The sequence below is a fragment of the Syngnathus acus genome, unplaced genomic scaffold, assembly GCF_901709675.1.
Source record: "Syngnathus acus unplaced genomic scaffold, fSynAcu1.2, whole genome shotgun sequence".
In the NCBI taxonomy this organism is placed as follows: Eukaryota; Metazoa; Chordata; class Actinopteri; order Syngnathiformes; family Syngnathidae; genus Syngnathus; species Syngnathus acus.
In genome coordinates, this window is record NW_023590234.1 from 3,058 (window position 1) to 31,051 (window position 27,994).

General features: G+C 48.3%; 1 long non-coding RNA gene and 2 other non-coding genes across 3 annotated transcripts; 1 reads left to right on the forward strand and 2 right to left on the reverse strand.

Moving 5' to 3' along the window:
- Positions 1 to 9,925: 9,925 nt before the first annotated feature.
- On the reverse strand, positions 9,926 to 27,648 carry LOC119119053. The gene is made up of 2 exons (XR_005097077.1): positions 27,598 to 27,648; positions 9,926 to 10,140 (listed from the first exon to the last, which is right to left on the reverse strand). It is a non-coding gene; the product is annotated as an uncharacterized LOC119119053 (long non-coding RNA).
- Positions 11,283 to 11,396, forward strand: LOC119119056. Its single transcript, XR_005097078.1, has one exon. It is a non-coding gene; the product is annotated as a U5 spliceosomal RNA (small nuclear RNA).
- Positions 27,543 to 27,615, reverse strand: trnat-agu. The gene has a single exon. It is a non-coding gene; the product is annotated as a tRNA-Thr (tRNA).
- Positions 27,649 to 27,994: the final 346 nt, after the last annotated feature.

The following is a 27,994-nucleotide window of genomic DNA, read 5'->3' on the forward strand; positions in this document are numbered from 1 at the left end:
TATTAATGAATAAGTTGCTCCTGTGTCCACCAGCATCTGCACAGGTGTCCCCTCCACTGTCACATGAAGCATTGGCTCCGCCGGGCCGCTGTTTACCTGGCTCCCCGGGCGGCCCTATTCAAATTGTCCACTCCAGAGATCATCATGTTGGTAGTACTGACCTCCGTGTGTTTGTGGCTGTTGCCAGGGTCGTCCACCAGATGGAGCTGTTGGTGTGGCGGGCCTCCGGCTGGGCGGGCGGCTCCACGCGGCCGATATTGTGGGCATCCTCTTGCCCAGTGATCGGTTTCGCCGCAGATGAAGCATGCGTTGGGCGGGTAGGGTTTTTTATGTCGCCCTACCCGGGTAGGCGGGTGCACTCCCTCCCCGGCCTCTGTATCCGCCCCGGAACTGGCTCCTTCCGCGCCCCACCACCTGAGGAGCCTGTGTCATCTGCATTTCCTTTTTCTGTGATTTGGACTGTTTAGCTTCACCATGCATTTTTGCCAATTGTAATTTCAACAACTGTTTTGATAAAACATCTGTCTCGTTCTCAACTTTAGCATGTGACTCAGTGAACGTTCTGCAGTGATGCAAAAGATGACGTTTAAATCGTGCTTCGGCACAAACCAGAATGTCAGGGTCTGACATTAGCTGCTTCTTCACATCTGGCGGCAGCCCACCCACCAGCACCGTCCAGAAGAGCACCTCTGCCTCGGGCGAGAGAGCCGGAAGGCGAACTGTGGTTTCAATCCAACTCCCCACACGTTACATAATGTTGTGCTGGTGACATTTTCGCATCATAAATCGGGCCAAATCGGTGGGTTGTGGGAAAGTCGATTTAATGTTTTCAAACAGGGGCGCTGCTACTTGTGGCAAGGGCACCTCCCTCCCCAGTCTCGCTGTGCCTGCTGCTTCCTCAATCGCCTGCATCTGCACCAGGGAGCACGCTCCTGCCAACATCTGGCGCATGTCACCGAGAGTACAGCTCTGAAAAAAACGTCATGATGGCGCCGCGGATGGCAGCCACGGTGAGTCGCTCTCTGTTTATTTGTCTTATTTTGTGTGTTTTCTGTGTCCTCTGCTGTCCATCCCGGATCACCTTTACTCGAGAAGCGCTGTTAAACATCGGACAGTCTTCTTCTGGTATTTTCTCTCCTGTTCTCTTCGATTCAGACTGTTTGTCGGAGATTCTAGCCGGAGCGGCGGTGCTGTACAAGCTAGCACGACGACGGCGGCGCGGAAAACGAGCGGGAGCACTCGTAAGGCTGAGGCAGAGAGGGTTCCGTTCTGCCCTACCGTCAATTCATCTGGCGAATGTCCGCTCCCTGGCGAACAAGATGGACGAACTGCTGCTCCTCACTTCAAGGAACACGGACTTCAGCAGATCCGCCGCGCTGTGCTTTGTGGAAACGTGGCTCAGCGAACGAACGCCCCACCACGCCGTTGAGCTAGCGGGCTTCAGGCTAACGCGAGCAGATCGCAGCGCGGAGCTCTCCGGAAAATCAAAGGGAGGTGGTCTCTGTTTCTACATTAATGAACGTTGGTGTACTGATGTCACGGTGTTGAAAGAGTTTTGCAGCCCTCTCCTAGAAACACTTTTCATAAACTGCCGGCCGTTCTATTCACCACGGGAGTTCTCCTCGATCGTCATGGCGGCTGTTTACATCCCACCACACGCACGTGCGAGTGAAGCCACGCAGATGCTGGCTTGACCAGGTAGCAGACATGGAGAAACTTCTACCAAACTCACTAATCATTGTTCTGGGTGATCTTAACAGGGCGAACCTCGCACACGAACTCCCCAGATACAGACAGCACGTAACGTGTCCCACCAGAGGGGCACAGACTCTGGACCACTGCTACACCGTGATCAAGGATGCATACCACTCTGCGGCTCGTGCAGCTTTAGGACTCTCGGACCACTGTCTAGTTCATCTGATCCCGGCCTACAGGCAGAAACTAAAAACTTCTAAGCCTGTGGTGAGGACTGTGAGGAAGTGGACAGTGGAGTCAAGGCAGGACCTCCAAGCCTGCTTTGACTGCACCGATTGGGGAGCTTTCGAAGCTGCAACTTCAGACTTGCATGAACTCACTGACACTGTCACATCATACATCAGTTTTTGTGAGGATCTGTGTGTGCAGACTAAGACCTTCTGCACGTACAACAACGCCAAACCTTGGTTTACACCGAACCTCAGGAGGCTGCGCAAAGTCAAGGAGGAGGCCTACAGGAGCGGCGACCTGTTCAGGCAGACCAGAAACACACTGAACCGAGAGGTCAGGAAAGCCAAGAGGTGTTACGGGGAGAACCTGAAGAGACACCTCTCTGCCAATCCTGATCCCTCAACAGTGTGGAAAGGTCTGCAGAGCATCACGGGCTACAAGAAACGAACCCCCCGTCCTGTGGAGAGCCCAAGGCTTGCTAACCAGCTGAATAAGTTCTACTGCAGGTTTGATCGGTCCTCCCACACAACGGGACTTCCTGCAGCACAATCTACATACTCACCTCTCCCCACAACTGCTCTGTCCACACCTCTATCATCGTTGTCACCCACTCTCTCTCTTGCAGAGGCCGCGCCCGCACTCCAGGTCCGCGAGGAGGAAGTGCGCCAGATGTTCCGCAGACAAAAGACCAGGAAGGCACCGGGCCCAGACGGCGTGTCACCTTCCTGCTTGAAAGTCTGCGCTGAACAGCTGGCGCCCACCTTTGCACGGATCTTCAACCGTTCTCTGGAGCTGTGTGAGGTGCCCTCGTGCTTCAAGAGCTCCACCATCGTTCCAGTGGCCAAGAAGCCCGCCATCACAGGTTTGAATGACTATAGACCCGTCGCACTGACATCTGTGGTCATGAAATCTTTCGAGAGGTTAGTGCTGAACCACCTGAAGGAGGTCACGGGCCCCCTGCTTGACCCCCTCCAGTTTGCCTACCGGGCAAACAGGTCAGTGGATGATGCGGTCAACATGGGACTGCACTACATCCTGCACCACCTGGACACCCCAGGAACGTACGCCAGGATCCTGTTCGTGGACTTCAGCTCGGCGTTCAACACCATTGCTCCTGACATCCTCCAACAGAAGCTCATCCAGCTTGCGGTGCCTGCCCCCACCTGTCAGTGGATCACCAGCTTCGTGACCAACAGGAGACAGCGTGTGAGGCTGGGGGGCATCACATCTGACACCCGGACCACCAATACTGGAGCCCCTCAGGGGTGCGTCCTCTCCCCACTGCTCTTCTCTCTCTACACCAATGATTTCTCCTCAGATGACTCTCCTGTGAAGCTCCTGAAGTATGCAGACGACACCACTCTCATCGGACTGATCCAGGACGGTGATGAGACTGCGTACAGACAGGAGGTGGAGCGGCTGGTCCACTGGTGCAACCAAAACCATCTGGAGCTGAACCCGCTCAAGACCGTGGAGATGACAGTGGATTTCAGGCGAGACCCTTCACCACTTTTACCCCTCACTATCCGCAGTAATACTATTCTCTCCACAGACACCTTCAAGTTCCTGGGAACCACAATCTCTCGGGACCTGAAATGGACCGGCCACATAGACTCTGTCCGGAAGAAGGCCCAGCAGAGGCTGTACTTGCTGAGACAGCTCAAGAAGTTCAACCTGCCGCGAGAGCTTCTGAAGACCTTCTACACTGCCATCATCCAGTCTGTCCTCTGCACCTCCATCACTGTCTGGTTTGGATCAGCCTCCAAACAAGACAAGCACAGACTGCAACGGACAATCAGGACTGCAGAAAAGATCATTGGAATCAACCTCCCATCTATCCAAGACTTGTACCTGTCCAGGACCAGGAAACGTGCAAGGAACATCTCTACAGACCCTTCTCACCCAGGTTGCAGTCTGTTTGAACTACTCCCCTCCGGACGGCGTTATAGAGCTCGGTACGCCAAAACCAGCAGACACCGAGACAGCTTCTTCCCCCAGGCTGTTGCTCTGATGAACTCACACCACTCATAGAGTCTCAGAGGCATTACTGTGCAATAACATCCTGCTCTTCACACCTTTTGAATTTGTCTACACTGTTTTTGCCATTATTCACATGTCCTGAGTGTTGTTAGTCACCTATATGTTGAACAGAGGGTGTGTTTTACCAAAGTCAAATTCCTTGTTTGGCACGCTCAAACATGGCGAATAAAAACTCTTGAATCTTGAATTTCTGCCCACTCATCAGAGCCAAAAATATGTTCAGCCACACCTTACCTCCTCTGTGAAGTCTTTTCCATCATCGCGGTCACATCGCGGAGCACCATGGGCTCGTAGTGCTGACCGCCCGATGTGGTCACCAGCGGACACATCAATTCATTTTTCTGCACCTCGGCCTGCGTCATCTGTCCCTGACCACTCCGCAAATTGTATTCTTTCCGTGTCTCTCTTTCTCCCTGCCTGTGCTTCATTCTACTGTCCTGATTCACGTATTCTAACATTTTTCTCTGTTGCATCACAACATCATCTTCTTCCTCACCCTCGCTGCTGTCCCACTGTGGATGCTCTTCCTGTCTCCGCTCGCTCTTCGCGTCTTCTAGTCTCACTTTCTCCATTGCCCATTTTAACATCTGCGCTTCCTGTCTACGCTGCTCATCGGCTTGATCAACTTTCGCCACGTTCTCGGCACTAAGTCTATGCCAGCTTTCTCCTTTTGTCACGTTGGACGGCTGAGGGCTCGGGCCGGGGGTGGATGTGACTACGCGGGATGCATCCCCCTCCCGGGCCCGTCGCCTCTCTTTATTTACTGCTTGTTCAATCAGCTGCACAATACTCTGATCCGCCCTGTCGCCTCCGCCCTCGTCATCCATTACCAGCCGGCCACCCAACGTCACCACCGGAGCCATCACTCCGGGGTCGCCGTACGGCGGCGGTTCAACATTGGTCACTCCGAGTGTGGGGGCACTCGGGTGTGTCACATCGTGCAAAGATGTGTAAATGCCCTTGTATTCATTCCTTGCCGTCTATTTTCACCGTTTTCTCTACCTTCTCTGCTTTTCCCACATTCTCCTGTTAGCCTGCAATTGTCCAAATCAAAAATGTTATTTTCTTTTAATTGTCTTTCTTTTGAACCTCTAAATCTCTCGTGTTGCTAACCTATCTACACCAGGAAACCATTTAAAGGGTCTTAAAGACAGGACCAACAGATTACTCCCAATATTTCCTCATTATTTATTTATTAGCTGTGGGGGCGACATCCGTCTGCTCAACGATCTCAATCGCTTCTTTGCTCGCTTCGACGCTCAGGACAGCACTTGCCCGCTGAAGGCCCCTCCTCCTCCACAAGAGCAACCCCTGTGCCTCTCTGCTGATAGCGCTATCAACACTCGTAAGGCGGCGGGCCCTGACAACATCCCGGGTCGAGCGCTGAAGGACTGCGCTGGGGAGCTGACGGGTGTCTTCACGGACATCTTCAACATTTCCCTGCAGCAAGCCGTCGTCCCTTCGTGTTTCAAGGCTGCCACCATCGTACCTGTGCCGAAGAAACCTGCCCCGTCCTGCTTCAATGACTACCGCCCCGTGGCACTGACGCCCATCATCATGAAGTGCTTTGAGCGGCTTGTCATGGAGCAGATCCATTCTACCCCCCACCATAGACCCCTTCCAGTTTGCGTACCGAGCCAAACGGTCCTCTGAGGATGCCATCTGCTCTGCCCTCCACTCGGCCCTCACCCACCTGGAGAGTAGGGACTCATATGTGAGATTGCTGTTTCTGGACTTCAGTTCTGCCTTCAACACCATTGTGCCACAACGACTCATCTGCAAACTCGCCAAGCTGGGCCTCAGTACCTACCTCTGCAACTGGCTACTAGACTTCCTCAGTCAGAGACCTCAGGTGGTACGTGTTGGCGACAAGATCTCCGCCAGCATCACGCTGAGCACGGGGGCCCCCCAAGGCTGCGTGCTCAGTCCGCTGCTCTTCACCCTGCTGACGCATGACTGCGCTGCAACCTACAGCACCAACCGCATGGTGAAATTTGCTGACGACACGACTCTGGTGCCGAAGAAACCTCAAATCACCTCATGGAATGACTACAGACCTGTGGCACTGACTCCCATCATGATGAAATGCTTCGAAAGGCTGCTCAAAGATCACATCGTCTCCAGACTCCCCCCAACATTCGATCCGTTCCAGTTTGCCTACCGGCAGAACCGCTCCACTGAGGATGCCATCTCCTCCGTTCTTCACCTGAGCCTGGCTCACCTGGAGGAGAGGAACACCCACGTGCGGTTGCTGTTCCTGGACTTCAGCTCAGCGTTTAACACCATCATTCCACAACATCTGGTGGAAAAACTGGAACACCTGGGCTTCAGCACCCCCCTTCGGAACTGGCTGCTAGACTTCCTCACCAACAGACCTCAGTCAGTCCGGGTCGGACAGAACACCTCCGATGTCATCACCCTCAGCACAGGCTCCCCTCAGGGCTGCGTCCTGAGCCCCCTGCTGTTCACCCTGATGACACACGACTGCGCCCCCAGGTTCACCACCAATCACATCGTGAAGTTTGCAGACGACACAACGGTGGTGGGCCTCATCAGGGACAACAACGACCTGGACTACAGAGAGGAGGTGGAGCAGTTGGTGGGCTGGTGCAGAGAAAATAGCCTGATCCTGAATGTGGAGAAGACGAAGGAGATCATCGTCGACTTCAGGAAGAACCAGCCTCACCACGCTCCACTGATCATCAACAGCTCAGCTGTGGAGGTGGTCAGCAGCACTAAATTCCTGGGAGTCCACATCACAGACGACCTCACCTGGACTGTGAACACCACAACACTGGTCAAGAGGGCACAGAAGCGCTTGTACTTCCTGCGGAGGATGAGGAGAGCCCACCTGCCCCCACGCATCATGAGGACGTTCTACCGAAGCACCATAGAGAGCATTCTGACAAGCTGTCTCTCGGTGTGGTGTGGAGGTTGCAGCGCCTCCGATTGGAAGAACCTGAGGAGAGTGGTGAGGACAGCAGAGAGGATCATCGGGGCTCCTCTTCCCTCCATTCAGGACTTGTCATCCCAGCGCTGCGTGTCCCGAGCCCGAAATATTATCAGTGACCCATCACACCCCCACCATGGTCTGTTCTCCCTGCTGCCCTCTGGGAAGAGGTTTCGCAGCATCCGCTGGAGGTCCACCAGGTTCTGCAATAGTTTTTTCCCTGCTGTCGTCAGACTGTTGAACATTCAAACGTAGCACTCCTCTGCACACTTGTAAATACTGTTTTTGTCTCCTGCACTGTTCACATACTTTATCACTGCTGCACCTTGTACTTTATAATTATCTTATTTCATATTTTTATATAGAATGTCACTTTTTTTTTTAACCAGCCGAAATACCTCTACATTGCTGAAAGCCGTATGCAACGAAATTTCGTTTTGTACACACCTAGTGTTGACAAAATGACAATAAAGTTCTGTCTAAGTCTAAGTCTAAGTCTGGTGGGTCTCATCACCAAGGGCGACGAGACTCAATACAGGTTGGAGGTTGACCTTCTGACCACGTGGTGCAAGGACAACAACCTCCTGCTGAACGTCAACAAGACCAAGGAGATTGTTGTTGACTTCCGGAAGGGTCACACCCAACACCTGCCGCTGACCAACGACGGTGCTGTGGTGGAGAGAGTGAGCAGCACCAGGTTCCTGGGGGTGCACATCAGTGAGGATCTCTCCTGGTCCACCAACACCGCATCACTGGCGAAGAAGGCCCAGCGCCGCCTGTACTTCCTGCAGAAACTCAGGCGAGCGTGTGCTCCTCCGGCCGTCATGACTACATTTTACCGTGGCACCATTGGGAGCGTCCTCTCCAGTTGTATTGCTGTTTGGGGTGGTAGCTGCACTGACTACAACATGAAGGCCCTCCAGCGCATAGTGATCACGGCTGGTAAGATTATTGGTGCTTCACTCCCCTCCTTGAAGGACATTTACGCCTCCCGTCTCACCCGCAAGGCGACCACGATTGTGAGTGATGTGAGTCACCCCGCTCACTCTTTGTTCGATCTTCTGCCCTCTGGGAAGAGGTACAGGAGCCTGCGCTCCCGCACCACCAGACTCACCAACAGCTTCATACTCCAGGCTGTTAGGATCCTGAACTCTCTCCCCCCTTCTGGGTAGCGTCCTGTACTTTTGCGCTTTATTCTGACTGTCTGCTGTATGCACACTTGCTCCGTTTTGCTCCTCTTATTTATTGTCTTATTTGTTTATTTATTATTTATTCATCACTCTTATTATTCATTGTTTGTGCCTTCTTGTTTTTATTTTGTGTTGTTTGCTTGTATGTATGTCGTGTACTATGTCTTGTCACCGTGGGATAGTGGTAACGTAATTTCGATTTCTTTGTGTGTCTTGGCATGTGAAGAGATTGACAATAAAGCAGACTTTGACTTTGACTTTTTATTTACGAGTTAGCCCCCCTTCCTTCTCTCACTCCCTCTTTCTATCTGTCTCGGGCCGAATGTGTAGCGTCCTGGCATAAATCACTGCTGCCACGGCCCAACTGTTTTCCTAAGACCCACAGGTACACATACATTAGTATTTTAATGAGTATTGCAAGCATGCCCCTCTCTCGCCTATTTGCAAACTGTTAAACATTAGTACCAGTGATGTTTCAGTTTCAATCAAGCACGTTCGCTGTTGGTCATGCACCCTTTGCTCATCAACATTTGATCTCCCCTCGTCTTGCCTCAGTTCTCCTCGACATTGACCTCTCCCGGGGGGACCCAGCCCCGCCTTTGCGGACTCCTCGGCACAGCGGCCCTGGACGGGGGGGGGGGGGGGGGGGTAGGGGGTCAGCGTATCAATGTTGACGCCACGATCTGGCCAGGCCCGCGCGTCCCGCTGGCCCCCACCCCCGCCGGTATAGCGCCATTCCACGCCTTGGAGCCCACCGATCCCCCTCCTTTCTTGAACATTCTCTGATATGTGGCGTCTTCCTCCTCACACGGCCGCACCCACACGGGGTGTGCACATAAACGCACACACACCGAGCGCGCACACAACCGCACATACACACACGTATCCGCACGCCAATACACAAAGCGCGCACACAGAGCTCAGACGAACGACGACAGACTGACACAAACTTTACAGAGATTACGCACGAACACAGAACACACAGACAAAGGGATTCGAATCCATCTCTCATGTAGCTTCTTTGCCACTTTCTTTCGGTCAATGCCACTCACGATTTGTGCTTCCACATCAGCATACATTCCTTCAATCTCACTCCATTCATTCCTCTCACACACATTCCCCCCAATTTGGTTGCTCATTTTGGATATTTTAGCGGTCTGGTCTCTCACAGGAAGAACTGTTACCACCGGATACTTTTTGAGGAGGCCTCACTTCTCCTCGGGGACCTCAAAAACACCCCAGCTATTTGAATACGGTCGTCACCGCAAAACTTGTCCGCCACGACGAAGCACTAGGTCCCTGACCTATCCTTAGTACGCGTAAGTCCCTGACTTTACCGTACACGTTACACACGTAAGTTCCAAACTTATCCACCGTATGTATCTTAGCTTCTTGCACACCTTATTTGATCTGAACGACAGTCTCCTCTTAAATTTCCTCTTTCAATTTTCAGAATTTCGACTTCTAGTAGCAGGTATTCTGCTTACCTTATCAGTGGTGAGTACTCAGGGTTGAGGAGACGTCGTAACAGCTCAACGTTGTGTGACAGCGCTTATCCTTATCACGACGGTTCGCCGACCGGGAGGCAGTGTCCCTGACAACTGTCCGGTGCCCTGGGTGCAGACCACGAGTTTGTCAATTACCCTTCTCTTGACATCACGTCGGGGTCACCAAGAAATTGTTAGGATACGGATTTTAGTTATTGATCTGACTCCAAATTGCGATCAACACTTAACACATGAGTTGCTATGTCCTAATCCACACACTGGCGCACCTAACAATTTTGCGAGTTCGTTCTGTCAAAGAGAAGACCAGTAGATCAATCAGACCGAATTTACCAATTGTTTATTCCTGACAAAGCAAGCTAATACAGGCGCCTGGGTCCCGGGTCCCTCACACTAAAACGTGTGTGTTCTTGTGACCATCAAGAGACAACACATTCTTCCGGGTTGCCCAGTTATAAAGAAACACAATATGAATAATTAAACATGCAAAACATTGTGAGATGATTGGTCGATGGCCGTCTCCTCCCCACTGGGTGTTATCAGTGAGTGCAGCTGTCTGGCGGTTGGGTTTTTCCGACCACAAGGACGGGATGTTGTTCTCATTCCTCACCGATCTCGAGATGTTCTCGCCAGCTGCACGTTCGCCTCGCTCTCGCCTGACCGATGATATATCCTGTTTGCACAACACTTCGGAGAAAACAACTTTGTGCAGTTGCTTGCACATTTCCTTTCTACTCATCATGTGAACACATAAGTGCAGCCACTACTGGAGATTATATTGATGTGATTATATATAAGTCTAACGCTGTCACGAATTCGGGGTGGAAATGGAGCAGGGCGACCAAGTGCAGCTTGGACCAGGGTTTATTGACGGAACTCAAACTAACAGACTCGGTACACTGACATAACTGATTAACAAAACCAACAACAGGAACCGAACAGAGACGTGAGACAAAAGACAGGAACCGAACAAACCTCACGACAGTAAACCTCATCAATGCTCCGACAGGGAGTAACACACAGACAGGACTTAAATACGCGACAGGCAACAAGAGGCAGGTGAGAATGATCACACTGATCATGGGCACACAGGAGGGGAGGGGCGAGCACACAGACACACTGACAGAAACTTTGGACATGATCAGGGACACATGGCAAAACTGGGGACGAGACATGACAAACGCAGCATTAATAAAATGTTTGGAAACTGCCGAAAGCACATTTCCCTTTACGATCGAATTTTGTTTCCCGATTTGTGTTGAATAAAATAATGAAATTACACATTTTCAAATAAAACACAGAGATAGGATCATTTCCCGTTCTCTCATACCAAAAGTACACGTACCAAGACATACAACCGTTTTTACCTTCAATACTCAAAATAGACGCTCAATCGATAGGTGACGCAGTTTGAAAGAACGAGCGCCGTCAGTGTTCGATCAGGTACCTACAATCCTGTGCGCCAACAAGGTTTGAAGTAAAAAAGACATTACTGAACACAAAATACTCGTTTAAACCTTCTATTTAGGTTGAGTCCTTCTAAGTATAGTAAATCTAGGAACGTCTATTTTTTGTATTAGAAGGAATGGTTGCTGCAATTTGAGTGTGAGACCGCCTGTGAATTTGGTGAGACCAGCTGTGGGGTGGCCCGTTTTGACTCAGATTTTCAGATCACTCGTTTCTCTTCAGATCGAATAAATCTTTCGCCTTTTACTAAAGATTTCCGTGGGGAGGAACAATAAGAGTCTATCTGAATTTTTTTTGATGTTCTGCGAAAGCGGAGCATTCTTTCTCTGTGAAAATATCAATAACGGATAGCCGCCTATATCATACTCTGTGCAACAGTCATACGTTCACATAATTCATACCGACATACACGTATATGTGAACATGTTCACATAAACAGAGAAATAATGCCGAGTGCAGACAGACAATCACATTTAAGCCCTCGTTTATCAATGCAGTTTAATTTCTCGTGGTACCTATTTGAATGGGCACATGTCAGTCTATTGTAATTTGGCAAAGAAATATTGTTTTTGAACAAAAACCAATAACCGCCCCCCTCAATTGCACAAGCACTGCTCCTCACTTCAAAGAACACGGACTTGAGCAGATCCGCCGCGCTGTGCTTCGTTGAAACGTGGCTTGACGGACGCACCCCCCACCACGCCGTGGAGTTAGCTGGGTTTCGGCTAATGCGTGTAGATCGCAGCGCGGAGCTCACCGGAAAATCAAAGGGAGGTGGTATCTGTTTCTGTATTAATGAACGTTGGTGTACTGATGTCACGGTGTTGAAAGAGTCTTGCAGCCCTCTCCTAGAAACACTTTGTTGGGTTCACAACATTTATCTGAAAAGAATCTCACAGAGGCAGGAGATGTCTTCGATGGCAAGCGACTTCTGCAGAAGGGCGTAAACCAGACACACAGCAAGTGTGGCTGAGATTCACGCCCTTCCTCCAGTTTGTTCGTGTCTTTTATTGAGGAACAACAATGGGGGAAGTCTACATGAATGCATAGTTTCTTAAACAGGAAGGACATCTCATAATTACATCTCATGACCACAGAACAACAGGGATGCTATTATGGAAAGAGCAGTATGGTCATCTCATGACTTTAGCTTAACAAAGACGTAGTCTTAGTGCCCCTGGGATGCATACATCTGTGGCGTACTCGTGACTTTGGATTAAATAAGACGTTTGTCTGCTTCAACCATCTCATAACAAACTCATGATCTGTTCATGAATAGCTAACTAAGGAGTTTATTGTATAGCGCGACTCATGACTCCAGTCATGTGCTCCTTAGCCAGCCATATGCTCCCAAGTCATTATCACGAGGTCAAATTGTCACATACTGTGGAAGATCTTGCACACATAAGTAGATACATAGAATCCAATGATAAAAAGTATCTTTTTCCCAACACAGTTTTCATAAACTGCCGGCCGTTCTATTCACCACGGGAGTTCTCCTCGATCGTCATGGCGGCTCTTTACATTCCACCACACGCACGTGCGAGTGAAGCCACGCAGATGCTGGCTGACCAGGTGACAGACATGGAGAAACCTCTACCAAATTCACTAATCATTGTTCTGGGTGATTTTAACAGGGCGAACCTCGCACACGAACTCCCCAAGTACAGACAGCACATAACGTGTCCCACCAGAGGGGCACAGACACTGGACCACTGCTACACCGTAATTAAGGATGCACACCACTGTGGCTCGTGCAGCTTTAGGACTCTCGGACCACTGTCTAGTTCATCTGATCCCGGCCTACAGGCAGAAATTAAAGACTTCTAAGTCTGTGGTGAGGACTGTGAGGAAGTGGACAGTGGAGTCTAGGCAGGACCTCCAAGCCTGCTTTGACTGCACCGATTGGGGAGTTTTTGAAGCTGCAACTTCAGACCTGCATGAACTCACTGACACTGTCACATCATACATCAGTTTTTGTGAGGATCTGTGTGTGCAGACCAAGACCTTCTGCACGTACAACGACGACAAACCTTGGTTTACACCGAACCTCAGGAGGCTGCGCAAAGTCAAGGAGGAGTCCTCCAGGAGCGGCGACCGGGACCTGTTCAAGCAGACCAGAAACACACTGAACCGAGAGGTCAGGAAAGCCAGCAAGTGTTACGGGGAGAGCCTGGAGAGACACCTCTCTGCCAATCCTGATCCCTCAACAGTGTGGAAAGGCCTGCAGAGCATCACGGGCTTCAAGAAACAAACCCCTTGTCCTGTGGAGAGCCCAAGGCTTGCAAACCAGCTAAACAGGTTCTACTCTAGGTTTGATCGGTCCTCCCACACTACAGGACCTCCTGCAGCACAATCAACATACTCACAACCCCCCACAACCGCTCTGTCCACACCTCCATCACCGTTGTCACCTACTCTCTCTCTTGCAGAGGCCAAAAGATCAGGAAGGCACCGGGCCCAGACGGCGTGTCACCTTCCTGCTTGAAAGTCTGTGCTGAGCTGGCACCCACCTTTGCACGGATCTTCAACCGTTCCCTGGAGCTGTGTGAGGTGCCCTCGTGCTTCAAGAGCTCCACCATCGTTCCGGTGGCCAAGAAGCCCGCCATCACAGGTTTGAATGACTATAGACCTGTCGCTCTGACATCTGTGGTCATGAAATCTTTGGAGAGGTTAGTGTTGAACCACCTGAAGGATGTCACGGGCCCCATGCTTGACCCCCTCCACTTTGCCTACTGGGCAAACAGGTCGGTGGATGATGCGGTCAACATGGGACTGCACTACGTCCTGCACCACCTGCACACCCCAGGAACGTACGCCAGGATCCTGTTTGTGGACTTCAGCTCGGCGTTCAACACCATCGCTCCTGACATCCTCCAACAGAAGCTCATCCAGCTCGCGGTGCCTGCCTCCACCTGTCAGTGGATCACCAGCTTCCTGACCAACAGTGTGAGGCCGGGGAGCATCACATCCGACACCCGGACCATCAATACTGGCTCCCCTCAGGGGTGCGTCCTCTCCCCACTGCTCTTCTCTCTCTACACCAACAATTTCTCCTCAGGTGACTCTCCTGTGAAGCTCCTGAAGTATGCGGACGACACCACTCTCATCGGACTGATCCGGGACGGTGACGAGACTGCGTACAGACAGGAGGTGGAGCGGCTGGTCCACGCGCAGCCAAAACCACCTTGAGCTGAACCCGCTCAAGACTGTGGAGATGACAGTGGACTTCAGGCGAGACCCTTCACCATTTTCACCCCTCACTATCCGCAGTAATACTATTCTCTCCACAGACACCTTCAAGTTCCTGGGAACCACAATCTCTCGGGACCTGAAATGGACCGGCCACATAGACTCTGTCCGGAAGAAGGCCCAGCAGAGGCTGTACTTCCCGAGACAGCTCAAGAAGTTCAACCTGCTGCGGGAAGACCTTCTACACTGCCATGATCCAGTCTGTCCTCTGCATCTCCATCACTGTCTGGTTTGGATCGGCCTCCTAACAAGACAAGCACAGACTGCAACAGACAGTCAGGACTGCAGAAAAGATCATTGGAATCAACCTCCCATCTATCCAAGACTTGTACCTGCCCAGGACCAGGAAACGTGCAAGTAACATCTCTACAGACCCTTCTCACCCAGGTTGCAGTCTGTTTGAACTACTCCCCTCCAGACGGCGTTATAGAGCTCTGTACGCCCAAACCAGCAGACACAGAGACAGCTTCTTCCCCCAGGCTGTTGCTCTGATGAACTCACACCACTCTTAGAGTCTCAGAGTCATTGCTGTGCAACAACATCCCGCTCTCCACACCTTTTTTTGAATTGTCTACAGTGTAGACTCTACACTATTTGTACTATGTGTCCTCTCTGCATCCATTGCAGCCTGGTCATCCTGGAAGAGGGACCCTCCCATCTGTGGTCTCTTCTCAAGGTTTCTCATTTGCCCTAGTTGGAGTTTTGAGCTTTTCGTTGCCCTCCTGGGAGAATATTTGTCATTTTTCACACGTCCTGAGTGTTGTTAGTTACCTAAATGTTGAACAGAGGCTGTGATGTACCGAAGTCAAATTCCTTGTTTGACACGCTCAAACATGGCAAATAAAAATTCTTGAATCTTTACTGTTCACAAGCACAATCACAAGTACAAGTCATCTTTATCCATAAGCACATCAGTACATCAGTCTTTCCTTGTTAAAACACAACAGCCCTTCAAAACAAAATGTGTTCCATCAACTTTTAGTTTCTTAATAGACAATGATGTTATTTATTTACATATTGAAACACACGTCCACCTCCTTCAGTGTTACACGTGAATGCACATACAGAGAGAAGTTTTATTCATTTTGATCAGGCTACATGAAGCAAAATATAAAGGTGAATGTAATTCTCATTAATGGAATAAATTACTCCTTTTGACCAGCAGGGGGGGGTGCACATGAAGCCTCGAGAAATGAACCTATTTGCAAACCGTTTGGTGGGAAAGCCTCAAATCCCAAGTGTGCCAGTTTCTTCACTAAAGAGACGAGAGTTCTTTGTTACAGATGTTTACTGTGATCTTAATTCGTTGACATCACAGCCACACCGTAGAACTGGTGACAACACATATTTTGGCATGCCAGTGAACAACCGGGTACTTTACTGTTTTGACTTAGTAGCTTCGCGATGACGCATCCTAGGTCGGCCGTTAACTATTGCGCTGTTGCATCACGTCACCTTCCCGCTTCTTTCCCGGAAACAGGAAGTGCCCTCGAAGTCTAACTTACCACCGGTTTCTATCGCAACTTAATATCAACAAGACAGTGCTACAAACCAGTGGTCCCCAACCACCGGGCCGCGGACCGGTACCGGTCCGTGGGTCACTTGGTACCGGGCCGCCAAGCCACACAGAAAAAAAAAAAAAAAAAAAGTTTTAATCGACGATCAATTAATTCAGGTCAAGACGCTCGTCCCGGTCACGTGACATGTTTCCCCAGTCGAGCCCGCAAAGCTAACAAAAATGAGTAAGTATTTATTTTGAAAAATATAAAAAAATTGGCGATTCTCTCCCAATTACATCCGTCGGTTCAGGTCAAGACGCTCGTCTCGGTCACGTGACATGTCACCTCAGTTGAGCCCGCGAAGCAAGCAAAAATGAGCAAGAAACAGAGATGTTTGGAAAGCTTCTTCGGAAAGGGAAAAAAGCCCAATGAGGAGACGGAAGAAGAAGAGGCTACGACTTCTAAGAAAAGGAAAGCTGCATTTAAAAGACTATGACGCGCCAAGCCCACACTGCATAATATGTGGCAACAGGCTAGCTAACGAGGCAATGAGGAGGCATCGGGAGGGAGGTTATAAGTTAAGAGGGAATCACAACTTCAAAATCTTAAACATAAGAACAACCTTAAAAAGTTTCTGTATAACTATAACCGGGGTCAAACTATGGAACAATCTAAGTGAGGAACTCAAGCAAAGTCCAAATATCCACCAGTTTAAAAAAATGTATAAAAATATGTTGTTTAGCGGGTACAAAGGCTAAGAGTGCCAAAGGGCTACACACAAGTAAAAATGAAACAGAACAATAAGTGTGCAAGTTTGTCTACTTGTGTTATATTGTAGAATTACAGTATAGTATGTTGAATCGTTGGTTTAATGGATGAAGTGAGAAAGGGGTAGGAATCTAAAAAGCTATGCTTCCTCCTACTCCTTTTCGAGCATTCTTTATTTTTTTATTTACTTATGTATTATTATTATTAATTAATTAATTTATTTAATGTATTTACTTCTATTTGTTGGTTTATTTTTGTTGTTGTATGGACTTATGTGGCACTTTAGAGTGTTATTTGTTTTGTTTTTTGTTTTTTTGTTTTTCTTTTTTGTTTTGGATGTTCGAAATAAAGATATCAATCAATCAATCAATAAATCAGTGAAGCCCTCAAAACTGCTTCGGCACATGGAGACCAAGCATCCTGCATTAAAAGACAAACCTTAACCACTTCGGGTGTCATTGTCTCCGATTACGCCTAGATGGGACCGGCTCGTTTCTGAGAAACAAGCTCAGTGCTCCCACTAATTCAATGTAATGGTGAGTTTTATTTTAATGTCATTTATACTTGTTTTTATGCCAGTCGTATCATTTTATTTCATCGTATTCCTATATTTATTATAAATGTATTATTTATTTATATAAATGTATTATTTAGTTATATACATCTATTATTTATTTATATAAAGGCCGGTCCGCGAAAATATTTCTGACACGTAACCGGTCCGTGGCGCAAAAAAGGTTGGGGATCACTGCTACAAACTATATACAAATAACAAGGAACAAAAATAAATTCACACAAAAATAATTTGCACACCATGCAAAACGTTTTGTACAGGATATGGATGTGATCAGTCCAGTCCAGCCCAGTCCAGTTTGTTGTTAAGGTGAACACCCAGGAATTTGTAGTTCTCCACTACCTCAATGTCCGATCCCTGGATATTCACCGGAGTGAAGATGGGTGCTGTCCTCCCGAAGCTCACAATCAACTCCTTCGTCTTGCTGGTGTTCAGCTGAAGCTGGTTGAGCTCACACCAGCTGACAAAGTCCTTGATGACCAACCTATATTCCAGATCATTCCCCTCCGCGACATTTCCAACAATGGCCGTGTCGTCGGAGAACTTCTGGATGTGGCAGTGAGCGGTGTCGTGGGTAAAGTCTGAAGTGAACAGGGTGAAAAGGAAAGGAGAGAGCACCGTACCCTGGGGGACACCAGTGCTGCAGCGCACAACGTCGTACTCACAGCGATGTAACCTCAAATACTGCGGCCGGTCGGTGAGGAAGTCCGTTGTCCATGCATCCAGGCGCTCGTCCACACCCGCCTTCTCCATCTTCACCCTAAGCAGTGACGGCTAGATGGTGTTAGAAGCGCTGGAGAAATCGAAGAACATGATCCTCCCAGTGCTCCTGTTGTCCTCCAGGTGAAGCAGTGTTCTGTGCAGTAAATAAATCACTGCATTGTCCACCCCAACACCAGGCCGGTAAGCAAACTTCAGGGGGTCCAGCTGCGCTCCCACTAGGGAACGCAGGTGACCCAGGATGATCCTCTCCATAGTCTTCATCAGGTGGGAAGTCAAGGCAATAGGCCTGAAGTGGTTAGGCTCCTTGGGGCACGGCACCTTTGGTACAGGGACCACGCAGGAGGTCTTCCACAGTACTGGGACCTTGTTCAGGCTCAGGCTCAGTTTGAACAGGTACCTGACCACACCACTCAGCTGGTCCACACAGTCCCTGAGCAGTCTCGGCCAGATGCCGTCTGGGCCCGGGGTCTTTCCTGCTTTGATCTTTCTGAGGTGACTCCTCACCTCAAGATCTGTAAAGGAGAGGGGGATGTCGGAAGACCGGGGTGATGGAGTGGAGACAGAAGAGTGATTCGGGGGGGGGGGGGGGTGAGAGGGGGTTGGTGAGCTGGCGGGGGGGCTGGAGTGTTGAAGGTAGCAGAATGAGATGCAGATCGAGGTGAAGGGGTGGGGGGGAGGCGGAATCAAATCTGTTGAAGAACAGATTGAGTTCATCCACCCGGTCCTCGTCCCCATAAGCTGGTTTCCGATCAGCCCCTTTACCATGGCCCGAGATGGACTGCAGACCCCTCCATTGTAAGTTTACAGTTCAACAAAAACCAAAAGAAAAAATGCCAAGTTTTCTCTGTTGCAGATGTTTTGGTGTGTTGATCACTAAAACAATGTTAAACTGAGGAGGCCTGAAAGCACTGCTTTAACAGTTTCAGGAATATACAAACGTTTTGTGTGCCAAATCTTCATTACAGCCAATAGCAGAATCCTGATTAAAGGTACAAAAAGACAGACAATGACTCTGTGTTTCCACTGGTTCTTCTCTGCAAGTTCTCTGCATTTCCAGTGCGGGATGGCGGAGATCACAGAGGGGCTCAACGGTGTGGTTTGTCACATCGATGATCTGTTGGTGTGGGGGCGGGACCAGGAAGAGCATGACACTCGACTTAATGCCGTGCTACAAAGACTGGAAAAAGCAGGCATCACACTGAATGTGGACAAGTGTGAAATCTCCAAGAGCGAAGTAGTCTTCCTGGGCCATATCATCACAGCCGCAGGCATCCGCCCTGACCCAAGAAAGACAGAGGCCATCACAGACATGACAGAGCCCACACATCTGAGTGAATTAAGGAGTTTTCTCGGCATGGTCAACCAGCTGGGAAGGTTTATTCCCCAGCTAGCTGAAAAAGATAAACCGCTCCGTGACCTCTTCTCAAAGAAAAACTGCTGGGTCTGGGACGTGGACCAGGCAGCAGCGTTTGAAGACCGAAAGAAAGCTCTGTCCTCTCCTCCGGTGCAGGCTATGTATGACCCGGGCAGAGACACCAAAGTATCTGCTGATGCATCATCGTATGGGTTGGGGGCGTAATTCTCCAGAAATGGGGGGAAGGATGGAAGCCTGTGGCATACGCATCACGGTCACTCACTCCAACTGAGCAACGATACGCACAGGTGGAGAAGGAGGCTCTGGGCCTCACATGGGCCTCACATGGGCCTGTGAACGGTTTCGGGATTTCCTCATCGGAAAGGAGTTTTGCCTGGAGACCGACCATAAACCCCTTCTCAGCCTGCTCGGAGCCCAAGCACTGGATCTTTTGCCACAGAGAATCCAGGGTTTCAGGATGAGGCTGATGCGCTACTCATACTCCATCGTGCACGTACCAGGAAAGTCGCTTTGGACAGCAGACACACTTTCACGTGCACCTGTAAAATTACGCATGTCCACTGATGACCAGGAGCTGATGGAGAGCACAAACATATTTGTGGACTGTGTTAGGGTTTACAGATTATCTTGCTCGTATGATTATGTTGGAATGTAGACTAGAATTATTAACTTTGTTTAAACCTTTTACCTTTCCTTGACTCTGAAAAGTTTAACCATTCAGTTGTTGAAACTTTCCAAATGGTGTGGAAACATTCTTGCTTAGTTAGTCATCGAAAATGCTCCACTAGTTTCTGTTTCCACGACCTTGTAAAACAATGAGCTGGGACCCTCCGCACTGATTAACCAGTTGCTGAGGTGACCACCAAACATGTCCAATGTCACCCCCACCCTGCTTGTTCTTAATAAATATGCTCTTGCAAGAGGCCTAAGCCAGACCTCATTCGATCATCGCTGTACGCACAGCGACGAATGGTTCTCCATTTGCAAATGCTTAAAAAGGGCATACTGTCTCCCGTGTGGTTCTTGCAAAAATAAGTTAGAGTAAGCACCACTCTAACAGACTGTGTCACTGAGAGTCTACCTGTCGGCTCATCATATCCAGAAAACCTGAAAGAGCAGTTGAAAGCCGACAGTGTCTGCTCGCGTGTCATGTGCATGGAAGGATGGCCAGCACATGCAAAACAGGAACCAGCGCTGAAAAACTACTGGCTGGAGCGAGCTACATTAACAGTGAAAGATGGCTTACTGCTAAAGGACACACGACTGGTAATACCTTCTGCAATGAGGAACGACGTGCTATTCAAATTACATGAAGGACACTTAGGTGTCGTGAAATGTAAAGCACGTGCACGTCAATCTGTGTGGTGGCCGGGACTCAGCCAGCAAGTGAACGAAATGGTACTGAACTGCAGGACATGCATACAAGAGCGACACAACCCAAAAGACTCACTCATGCCATCAGGGTGCCCTGAAAGACCTTGGCAAAAGTTAGGAACAGACCTTTCAACACAAGAGGCAGAATAATCCTCCTAGGCAGGGGTGTCCAAACTACGGCCCGCGGGCCAACTGCGTTGCTGAATGTGGAGAATGACTGAGATGGTGAGGCGGGATGCGACGAAGTGGAGGGTGAATGTGGCCCGATCACACGGACAGAAGTGGGAAAAGCCATGAAGGCCATGAAGGATGGAAAGGCAGCTGGAACATCTGGAGTGGTGGCAGAGATGCTAAAGGCAGCGGGAGACGTCGGTGTGCAGTGGATGACCGACCTGTATAACAGTGTCATCGCTGAGAGGCACATTCCGGAGGACTGGACAAGAAGCGTCCTGGTGCCTCTATTCAAAGGGAAGGGGGACCCACTCGCATGCGGGTCATACAGGGCCATAAAGCTGCTGGAGCATGGAATGAAGTTATTAGAGAGGGTGTTGGAAAGGAGGGTGAGGACACGGGTAAAGGTGGACGAGATGCAGTATGGCTTCATGCCTGGTAAAGGTACAACAGACGCAATTTTTGTCATCCGACAGATGCAAGAGAAACACCAGGAGAAGAGGAAGAGGTTGTACTTCGCTTTTGTCGACCTGGAAAAAGCGTTCGACAGGGTGCCAAGGGAGGTGGTGAGGTGGGCCCTAAGGAAGTCGTGTGGAAGAGGGACTGGTCAAGGCTGTGATGGCTCTCTATTGCAGAGCCTGCACAACTGTTAGAACAGGAGTTGGCGACAGTAATGGGTTTGAAGTAAGGGTAGGGGTGCACCAGGGATCAGTGCTCAGCCCATTACTGTTTGCTATCGTGATGGATGTGGTATCGAGGGAAGTGAGGGGTGGACTGCCATGGGAGCTGCTCTACGCGGATGACCTGGTATTGATGGCTCACAGCCGAGAAGACCTAGCTAGGAAGCTAGCGGCCTGGAAGACATGCCTGGAAGTGAAAGGAATGAAGGTGAATGCGGCAAAATCAAAGGTCATGGTCGGTGGTGCTGGCCTGGGAGTGATATCGCAGTCAGGAGCATGGCCATGTGGAGTTTGCGGGAAGGGAGTGCAAGCTAACTCTATCCGGTGCAAGGGTTGCCAGAGATGGGTACACCGAAGATGCAGCGGAGTAAAAGGCAGCCTACTAGCTGCAAGTGTGACCTTCCATTGCAAGCGGTGTAGGGGAGAAGTCGCCCAAGCAGACCCAGCTGAGCAAGAGGGGCTCGTGGTAGATGGGGAGATGTACGAGGTGGTGGACAGCTTCTGCTACCTTGGAGACATGTTTAATGCTGGTGGGGGGGTGGACCTAGCAGTGACCACAAGGGTGAGAAACGGGTGGAAGAAATTCAGGGCAACTCATGCCCTTTTTAACATCTAAGGCCCCATCCCTGAAGATGAGAGGCCAAGTGTACTCAGCCTGTGTCAGAAGTAGTATGACGTACGGAAGTGAGGCATGGGCCCTGAAAACAGAACACGAAGACAAACTAAACAGAGCAGAAATGAGGATGATCAGATGGATGTGTGGTGTGTCAATGAGGGAGGAAAAGACCAGTGCAGAGCTGAGACAGAAGATGGGAGTGGAGGCCATAGTGGATGTGGTGAGGAGAGGCAGACTGCGATGGTACGGACATGTAGTGAGGAAGGACGAGAACGACTGGGTGAAGAAAGTTATGTCGTATAACGTAGAGCAGGGGTGTCCAAACTACGGCCCGCGGGCCGCAGAAGTACTGGGCAGGCTAACGAGTTAGCGGAAAGATGCTAATTCGCGATCGTGCTAACACGCGCAAACGGACCTCTAAAGGAAATTAAACGAACATTTGGAGCAATACTACATTGTCCTAAAGGTTAGACACATGTGATCATTCATTTCTCTTGTTAGGAGACACACTTACATCGCCAATGACTCCCGTACCACTGTAACCGACATATGTACAAGAACGTAAAAAAGGAAGTGGTATCGCCTGAAAACGGCCTTCAAAATAAATCACCCTACCTCAAATCAAAGCATGGCTGAATAACATAAATAACATGGAGAATTCTTAACACAAACTGTAAATATGTTTTTAGAACAACTTTTATTATTATACTTTTTTTTATAACAAGGTAGAAGTGTACATACTGTAAATATGTTCTTAGAACTCTTTTATTATTATAACAATTTTCTATAACAAGGTACAACACTAAATATGTTTTTAGAACTCTTATTATAATAACCTTTTTTTGTTTTTTAAATATGTACAAGTGCAGGTACACTGCAATTGTGTGGGCACTCCTTGCCTTCTGCTGGCGTATGGGCAAGTTTTGTGCCATAATTCCTCAATTTAGAAGTTTTATTTTGACTTTTAATTATTTTTTTCAATTTGGGAAAAAAATCCACGATGTAGTGAAACCGCGATAAACAAACCGTGATGTAGCGAGGGATTACTGTGCATCACTGAAAATCAAGGCAATTGTGTTTGTCTAATTTGTAAAGAGACGGTTGCCTTGTTTAAGGATTTCAACTTAAAGAGACACTATCAGACTAAACATGCGAACACAAACGACCAGCTAACAGGGAGTGACCGCGCTGATAAAGTGAAGCAGCTCCAAGCTGAACTGGCATCACAACAGCGATTCTTCACACGGGACTGTGAGTCAAAAATAAATATTACTAAAGCAAGCTACGAAGTGGCCATGTTAAGACTGTTGATGTTATGGACCTCTAGACCTGACACAAACTATTATTTTCTGAAAGATAATGTAAATGACAAGAGCAAAATTCACTAGTTTTAAGTTTTAATAATAACAGACAACTTTGCATTACTTATAACTCCCGTTTAAAATGTTCATGAGGCAAAAGTAATTTTAAACTCATGTAAATTTAAGGTATTTCATACAGTTTGTTCAATGTTATCTGACTCTTCAGATATGAATGAAAGGCAGAATTTGTGTTTTTAGAGTTGTTCACATCTGCCTGAGTGACTCATATTTGGTTATTTTGTCATTTGAAAAATAAAGACAATTGTGACAATGAAATTTGTTTTATAACAGTGTGTATTTGCATGACATTTTTGTAGTTAAAAATGTCCGAAAAAACTATTGGCCCCCGGGCCCCTTCACTTTATCAAATCTGGCCCTCCTTGCAAAATGTTTGGACACCCCTAACGTAGAGGGAACAAGACCCAGTGGCCGACCTAAAAAGACCTGGCAGATGACCGTGGCAGCCGACATGAAGGCACTCGGCATCAACCACGAGATGGCCATGGACTGTTCCCGGTGGAAGAAGGCCATATCGAGAACCCAGTCCAACCCAGCGGCGCCTCGAAAGCGGACTTTAAACCGATGATGATATCAAATAACTATCATATAAACAACAATATTATCAAACCATCTGTGTCACTCCAAATCATTAAATCCATCGATCAAATTCCTCGTCCTTTGTCAACAACGCTGCGCGTGCGCCGCTGATGTCAGCCTCGTCATTATTCCACAGATTAGTATATAACAATATTGTTTAGCCTTAACAAAGTACCCTAACCCGCCACACGGCCCCAAGCACCGGCATCGACTTCCAGGCGTGTGGCAGCGTGGACTTCCATCCCCGGAGGTGGCACTCCCAGCCACGGAGGTGGAAGAGAGCTCCATAGAATAGGACCGGGCGTGCGTAAAAGCCCTGTCCGAGCCCCATCCACCGTCCCCGGACAGCCACCCGGCCGAGCGCCGGCCCCCGACCTTCATCCACGGAGGTGAAAGATAGCTCCATAGAGTAGGACCGGGCGTGCGTAAAACCCATAATAGTTTTTCAAACCTTCTGTGTCACTCCAAATCATTAAATCCTTCAAACTCTTCGTCCTACGTGTCACTTACAAGCAAAGCCACTAAAGATGCCGGTAGTACATGGGGCTCTTCGTCATCTTTGTCATCCCGTGATCAAATCCTTTGTCATTTAAGTAAACAACCGCCGCGCCGCTGACGTCACTTGCAGTTCAAACTACAGTAATCCCTTGCTACATCACGGTTCGTTTATCGCGGTTTCACTTTTTTTATTTTTTTTTATTTTGAAAATTTGTGACAAAAAAATCACATATAAGTCGCTCCTCAGTATAAGTCGGCCCCCCCACCCAAACTATGAAAAAAACGCGACCTATAGTCCGAAAAATACGATAATGACAACACACAATACAACACAACACAACACAACAATACTTACCTTTCCTTTAAAATCTTTTTCTCTACCTAACACAGACAGATAATGGGAGAATGTGTCACAATGTGAAGGAGATGTATTGGGTAATGCAGAAACAAAACAAAAACTATTATTTATTGTTAGACACATTATCCACTAGGCTACTTTCCTCTTGACATTCATTAAATTGACAATGAAGGGACTTGAACCCCTTAATCTTCTGATCCAAAGTCAGTTAACTTCACTTGAATCTAGGCTGTAGATTTACTGTATATGCTCAAAAATCATTGCACTGCTATCACTTGTCAGAATTTCCTGTATGGCTATCTGGCCTAATGGATAAGATTTCAAATCTAAACAGATCTTCATGTCTAGTGTATCATCAAATTGAAAGAGGAAAATATAGGTAAACTGTTTGTGTGCTGTTTTGATCTTTGTTGTGATGACCCCAAATGTCATTGACAAAAGCCAAAAGAAAGAGGCAAATTTTTCATCTTATGTACAATTTTTAATTTGTTTCTCTTGACTCCAGTCGAGCAACCTGTGCTTGCTGATATTCACAATCCCTGCTTACTTTGCTGCCCTACCCCTTAAAAGAAGAAAAAGTTATTTTAGTCTGAGCAACCTGCTCCCGACTGAAAGTAGGGTTTCTAACTAAGGTTTCCAACTAGGACTAGGGTTTCCAACTAGGGCTAGAGTTAGGGTTAGGGCTAGTTTGGACTAGGTATATAAAAAGTCTGCCCCACCTGAGGACCGAACTCTTGACCTTCAAATTGTGAGACTGACATGCTAGTACCTGCACTAATGAGGCTGTGCATTTGCAGTTTTACAATTCTTTTTTACTGTAAAATTGATCAAACCACCGGCCATTTCAATCAAACTGAACTTCACAGAAAGAAAAAGTGACTGTAAGTCTGAGCAACTCGGGTTAGGGAAGCCAACTAAGGTTTCAAACTGTGGCCAGGGTTTTCCAACTGGGGTTTCCAACGAGGATGAGGGTTTCCAATTAGGGCTAGAGCAGGGGTGGCCAACCAGTCAGAGACTAAGAGCCACATTTTTTACTGTGTCATCGCAAAGAGCCACATCATACACATGAGCACACATGAACACCCCCCCCCCCCCACACACACACACACGCACACAAACACGCACGCGCACGCACGCACGCGCACACGCACGCACACACACACACACACACACACACACACACCCCTCTGCTCAGCCAAATTTATTGTGTGACATTATTATGTCACGCACCAACATGATAATGACAAATTGACTCCTACAGTACTAAAACCGCAGACCAAAGACCACATTTTCAACAATGAACATTGTGTGCATTGTCTCACACAGACAAACTCTCAGTTCAACAAATTCCACAAACAAAAACATAATACGTTTTTTCACTTACTATGTGTGGCGGGACAGACCATTCGTTTGAGTTCGTCGTTTTCAGGAGACAAGATTTCAATAACGTCACTGAGGCATATTTTAACGAACTCCACTTCATTGTATGGCTTTTTAGCCCGTGCAATGTTCCAAGCCAGTTGAAACAATGCAAGTGTGACAGTCTCTGAGTGCTTCGTAATTTTTTTGAAAAACTGTACCTATTTTTCTGCCTGACTTTTCAAAGTCTCCAAACTTGTGCCTGCGAAATTCAGTCCATTTTGCAAAGTCCATATCGATATTGGCATGAAGTGAGCTGAAGTGGCGCTGACCATTTGAAGCTTTTAAATGCGCCAATGACGTCCGACATATCAGGCAGAATGGCTTGCCATAGCATTCAACAAAAAACAACTTTAACTCTGTTAAAAACGTCCTGTGTTCATCGTCATATATTCGTTTAGCTGTGCATTTTTTCCTTGCCATTTTGGCAAGCGTCTTGTCAGCTTTTCTGGACCTAATGGGCCCCGTAGTCAAAGTCGCCATTCATAAAAAAAGCGGGCAAAACCAATCTCTCTGTTTGTCCCTCCTCCTTTGCGGGATTTCACCTCACGCGCATGCGCGTTTGACCAAAATACCATATTGAACTCAAGCGAAGCAAATACGCACGAAAAATAAACACAAATGTTGATATGAACGTAAAAGAGCCGCATGAAACTAGCCAAAGAGCCGCATGCGGCTCGCGAGCCGCGGGTTGGCCACCGCTGGGCTAGAGTTAGGACTATATAAAAGTATGCCCCGTGTGAGGGTCGAACTCACGACCTTCAGATTATGAGACTGACACGCCTGCGCCAACGACGCTATGTTTTTGCATTTTGTGCAATTGTTTTTACTGTAAAACTGATTCAACCACCGCCCATTTTGATCAAACTTAACTAGGCTAGGATTTCCAACTAGGACTTACAGGAAAGGCTAGAGTTAGGGTTGGGCTAGATATAAATCATGCGCCGTGTGAGGATCGAACTCTCGACTTTCAGGTTACGACACTGACGCGCTACCGCCTGCGCCAACGAGACTTTGTGGCACCTGTCTTAAAATTCTTTTTTACTGTAAAAAAGATTCAACCACCGGCCATTTCCATCAAACTGAACTTCATCGAAAGAAAAAGTTACTTTTGTCTGAGCATTCTCAAACTTGGGTTTCCAACTGGGGATGGGGTTTCCAACAAGGGCTCGAGTTAGGGTTAGGACTAAATAAAACAGAGCCCCGTGTGAGGGTTGAACTCACGACCTTCAGTTTACTAGACTGACGCGCTACCGCCTGCGCTAACGAGGCCGTGAATAGTTGGTTTTACAAAGCTCTTTTACTGTAAAATTGATTCAACCACCGGCCATTTCAATTAAACTCAACTTCACAGACAGAAAACTTTATTCTATTCTGAGCAACCTACTATCTTCTGAAATTGACAATGATTTTACTGTGGACTATGGAAAACAGCGCCCCGTGTGAGGGTCGAGCTCACAACCTTCAGATTTTGAGACTGATGCACGACCACTTGCACTAACAAGGTAACATGTCAATTGCATTACAATTCTCTTTTACTGTAAATTGATTAATCCACAGGCCATTTGTCTGGAACAATTGTGAACTTCACTTCCCACCAAAGGCTGCAGTCATCAGAAGTCGTTGCCATGTTTCACTTGGTACAGTCTTT